The sequence below is a fragment of the Denticeps clupeoides genome, unplaced genomic scaffold (genome assembly GCF_900700375.1).
Source record: "Denticeps clupeoides unplaced genomic scaffold, fDenClu1.1, whole genome shotgun sequence".
In the NCBI taxonomy this organism is placed as follows: Eukaryota; Metazoa; Chordata; class Actinopteri; order Clupeiformes; family Denticipitidae; genus Denticeps; species Denticeps clupeoides.
Window position 1 is genome coordinate 22501 of NW_021629873.1, and position 5000 is coordinate 27500.

Genomic DNA, 5000 nt, shown 5'->3' on the forward strand with positions numbered 1-5000 from the left:
GTCTCGACTTAGAAAAAATTTTGGACTTTGTCATTTTTTTGAGCGATTCGAGTCTCGACTTAGAAAAAATTTTGGACTTTGTCATTTTTTTCAGTTTTTTTGAGTCTCGACTTAGAATTTTTTTTGGACTTTGTCATTTTTTGGAGAATTTCAACTCTCGACTTAGAAAATTTTTTCGACTTAGAAATTTTTTTCCACTTTGTCATTTTTTTCAGCTTTTTCACTTTCGACTTAGAAAAAATTTTGGACTTTGTCATTTTTTTGACTTTTTTTGGACTTTGTCGATTTTTTCAGCTTTTTCATACCCCTCAGCTCTACCTATACACTTCTGAGAACCAGAGAGGCCGGGTTCTCACTTCTTCCCCGATTTAGGTGCACTCTGGTCGGTCAGGAGACCGGCTGACCTCAGCCTTGGAGGTCCCCCTCGGCACGCTGGGTAAATTTTTGGACTTTGTCAGTTTTTTCCACTTTTTCGACTCTCGACTTAGTTTTTTTTTTCCACTTTGTCATTTTTTCAGCTTTTTCCACTTTCGACTTAGTTTTTTTTTTCCACTTTGTCATTTTTTCCACTTTTTTTGGACTTTGTCGATTTTTTCAGCTTTTTCATACCCCTCAGCTCTACCTATACACTTCTGAGAACCAGAGAGGCCGGGTTCTCACTTCTTCCCCGATTTAGGTGCACTCTGGTCGGTCAGGAGACCGGCTGACCTCAGCCTTGGAGGTCCCCCTCGGCACGCTGGGTAAATTTTTGGACTTTGTCAGTTTTTTCCACTTTTTCGACTCCCGACTTAGTTTTTTTTTTCCACTTTGTCATTTTTTCAGCTTTTCGACTCCCGACTTAGTTTTTTTTTTCCACTTTGTCATTTTTTCAGCTTTTCGACTCCCGACTTAGTTTTTTTTTTCCACTTTGTCATTTTTTCAGCTTTTCGACTCCCGACTTAGTTTTTTTTTTTCCACTTTGTCATTTTTTCCGTTTTTCGACTCCCGACTTAGTTTTTTTTTTCCACTTTGTCATTTTTTCAGCTTTTCGACTCCCGACTTAGTTTTTTTTTTCCACTTTGTCATTTTTTCCGTTTTTCGACTCCCGACTTAGTTTTTTTTTTCCACTTTGTCATTTTTTCAGCTTTTCGACTCCCGACTTAGTTTTTTTTTTCCACTTTGTCATTTTTTCAGCTTTTCGACTCCCGACTTAGTTTTTTTTTTTCCACTTTGTCATTTTTTCAGCTTTTCGACTCCCGACTTAGTTTTTTTTTTCCACTTTGTCATTTTTTCAGCTTTTCGACTCCCGACTTAGTTTTTTTTTTTCCACTTTGTCATTTTTTCAGCTTTTCGACTCCCGACTTAGTTTTTTTTTTCCACTTTGTCATTTTTTCAGCTTTTCGACTCCCGACTTAGTTTTTTTTTTCCACTTTGTCATTTTTTTGACTTTTTCTCTCCCGAATTAGTTTTTTAATGCTTTTAAACTATTTTTACAGGTTTTCACATAATGGACTATGACTTTATTTTTTACTATAATGACATTTTTCAAGCTTTTCCCATTTATGGAAGCCCAAGACACATTTCTTATTTTTAATGAAAAAAAAGGCCCCAGACAAAATTGACCAAGCCCAAAAAAATACGACATACAGCATTGACCGAGCAGTGTGCTTATTTTGTACGTTAATATAATAAGAGGCGCGTGCGGCGAGAACAGTTCTGGTAATTTCAGATACTTTTCCTGTTATAATGACACAAAGGGGACGTGTCTCCCGTTCATATTGACAGTAAGAAAGGTGTGCGGTGCCTAGCCCCCCTTAGCAGAACATGGTTGATATGACAGAAAAAGGAAGGGTTTTTGTGCCATGAAAAAAATATAAGAAAGCCGACTCTCTGACTGTCAGTTCACACCTTGCCCCAGGGGGTGGGCCTTCATTAGGCTAAGCACTTCACACCTTGCTTGCCACAGGGGACCCAAGCATGCACATTGACTTGTCAAAAGGAGAAACACCACTTTTAATATAAAAGGACACAACAATTGATATAGGTTTCCTTTTTTTTATTTTTTGATTGCATACATTTTATGAGACTTCTGACATTATGTACAGTCATTTGGTACGTTTTGCACTGCTTCAACACGTCCGGGTTGCTCAAAAGAATCGAATGGACCTAGAAGCAACACAAAAAAATCATTAATAAAAAAAAATAATAAAATCTTCATTCACTTTTATTTCAGATACTTGCCTTTGCCTGATTGAGGCCACCAGTATGGTCCTGAAACAGTTGCCAGATTGTATTTTTAAACTCGTGAGTGTACTGCATAGCGCGTCTGAGTCCTTCAACCTAAATTTAATAGAAGAAAAGAAAATGAGACATTTCTCCCGATGATTCCACATGCTATACTGCTCATCGCCTACCGGAGGTCTTTGCCTGGGTAGTGGACTCACACAGACAGGTGAGGAATTAAGGCCTTCTGTTTGGCAAAGTGTGGACTGCTCGTTGTCCTGAACTCTGGGCTTCAAAATGACAAAAGGACAATTTAGGCATGACAAGTGCACATGAAGATTACACATTTTCACAGCATTTATCAGTTTCTTACAGGTGTATGGGGATGCTGTGGGCCCACAGGGGGAGACTCTATTTTGTCACGCTCCTCACAATCTTTTTTTTTCTCCTCCTCCTCCTCCTCCTCCTCCTCCTCCTCCTCCTCCTTCTTCTCCTCCTCCTCCTCCTTCTGCTGCTGCTGCTGCTGCTGCTGCTGCTGCTCCTCGTTGTGGTCCACGTTATTGCAGGAATGCCCACGGTCACCTGGCGTGGCACCCCCAAGGCCCAGTGCAGAGCGCAGTTTGAGACGAGCGGCATGTGCCTCGATCACGGACCGTTCTCCAACGTAATATCGGTTCGCCACCTCCTCCGAGTGGCACATAAGGTTTGTGACATCCCGACGTTCGTCTGTCGGCAGGTTACGCTCCACCTTTTCACATGAAGGAATTAAACGTTAGCACATTTGTCATTCCTAAGGATCCTTAGCGTGACAATGCCATCAGCTCACACAGGTCGCAACAGCGCTTCTGATGGAGGTCACCGAAATGTTTGGGCTGAAGCCAAGCTTCTGACACGTCTCGGCGACCACCTGGCTAATCTTGGAGAAGACCTGACCCTTCGAGGTGAAGAAAAAAGTCGGCACCTCTTCCGTGTAGCCTGGCAGCGTGGGTCTCAGATCAAAGAACTTTTTCAGCCAGGCCATCTCTGATGAAGACAATGGGATTTTTGCCATCCCAAAGGATGCTGCAGTCTTGTGATCCTTCACCTAAATGTGGAAAGGCAATCGATTCATTGTTGCATGTTGGTAAATAATTAAAGAGCTTGTTTTGCATTCCTAGTCCCAAAATGAATAACACACACGCACACGTTTATGACGTATCTCCCGTCGTGCTCGTCAGCATCCTGGAACTCGCGAACGGTCATGTTCGAAACCACAGCACTCCGATGACCAGTAGTGGCGTATAAATACGTGGCTATGTACCCAAGACATGACCTCAGCGAATCCGAATTGCTGTTGTGCGCCAGGTAATCTGCAAAGCACGAAAAAAAATGTTAATATTGTAACTATTATAATAAAAAAAAAAATAAAAAAAAACGAATTAGTAGCAAAAACGTACCCAAAGCCTTGGGAATTCGCTCTGATGTCTTCCGGACGAGTTGTTCTAATGTGGTCATTTTTAACATATTTTTGGACTTTTCATGACGCACCTCCAGCCTTCGATGCTTCACCTCAGTGAGTATTGTGTCATTCAACCGCCTCAATGCAACAGAAAGGGCCCGCAAACTGTTGTTTCCAATTTTTGTACCACGCGGCCGGTCAAGGGTCAAATAACTGATGAATTTTGACACGTTGCCCAGGTAAACCTTCACAGTGGTGGCCCTAAATCGGCTCGAAAGGTTTGAGACCCAGCTGGTAAGAAAGAGAAATGAATTTCAATAAGTATTGCTTAATGATGTGAGTGATAATAGCATAAATACACACACACACACACACACACACACACACACACACACACACACACACACACACACATATGTAATTAAAATGGACCTATAAATCTTTGTGTGGTTCGTTAGAAAGCTCAGGTTCAGAGTTGGAGGAGACATCTTTCCCCACATGTGTTGAAGAAAATTTTGGACATGGCGCACCTGCTGGCCTGCGTTCGATTCGGATTTGGCTGACGTACGCATACCGAGAACGTGGGTCCGGTATTGCTCCAGAAGTGTATCTTTAAAAAGAACACCACAAAGTTATTGCAAAGACATAAAAAATGCACACACATACATTTGCTCATTTAATACATCAGAATATACATTTACCCAAGGTCGATGAGCAGGGCGCTGGCTGCACTTCCTTCTTCTCACCCTTATTGTCCTCCAGTCGTCTGACCTGCTCCTGCAGCATTTGGACTCTGACTCCCATGTCAGTGTCCGGCTTTGGTTCGCGCTGGAATTTTTTTAAGGCATGCCTGGCGGCTTTCCTCTTGGCCTTCGCTATGAGGTGAGAAGACTCGTCGGACGTCAGGTCATGCTGGGTTCTGATGTGGGAGTCCAGGCGCAAAAGGCCACGTGCCGTGCAGTTCTGCACGGGGCAGTCAATTTTGCCCGAAAACCTGCCCGACTTTGATGCCAGAAGAAGTTTCCTCTCAACTGCGATGGACAGGTTGTGGACCTGAATTAGATGCTGGTGAACATTCCAGTACAGGCCATGGCAAATCGGGCAGTTTGTTTTTTTGTTTGGCATCTAAGAGAGAAATTAAATTTTAAAAAAGAAAAAAAAAACAGGTGCATGACAGCATTTACAGACACATTTCTTATTTTAAATGAGACGGGAAAAGACACCCCCTGCCTGTTCATAAGAAAATAACCATTACAACATTGACTCAAAATAACGTTTACTGCTTTTCAATGTCGAAAAAAATAAGAGAAGCGTGCATATATGGGCCTTCCAGACAGAGGCATTTCTTATTTTAAATGAG

At 42.1% G+C, this 5000-nt stretch overlaps 1 long non-coding RNA gene across 1 annotated transcript; it reads right to left on the reverse strand.

The window, feature by feature from the left end:
• Nucleotides 1-2219: 2219 nt before the first annotated feature.
• Nucleotides 2220-2656, reverse strand: LOC114776324 (uncharacterized). Its single transcript, XR_003745422.1, has 3 exons — nt 2576-2656; nt 2394-2492; nt 2220-2319 (listed from the first exon to the last, which is right to left on the reverse strand). It is a non-coding gene; the product is annotated as an uncharacterized LOC114776324 (long non-coding RNA).
• Between the last annotated feature and the right edge of the window lie 2344 nt (nt 2657-5000).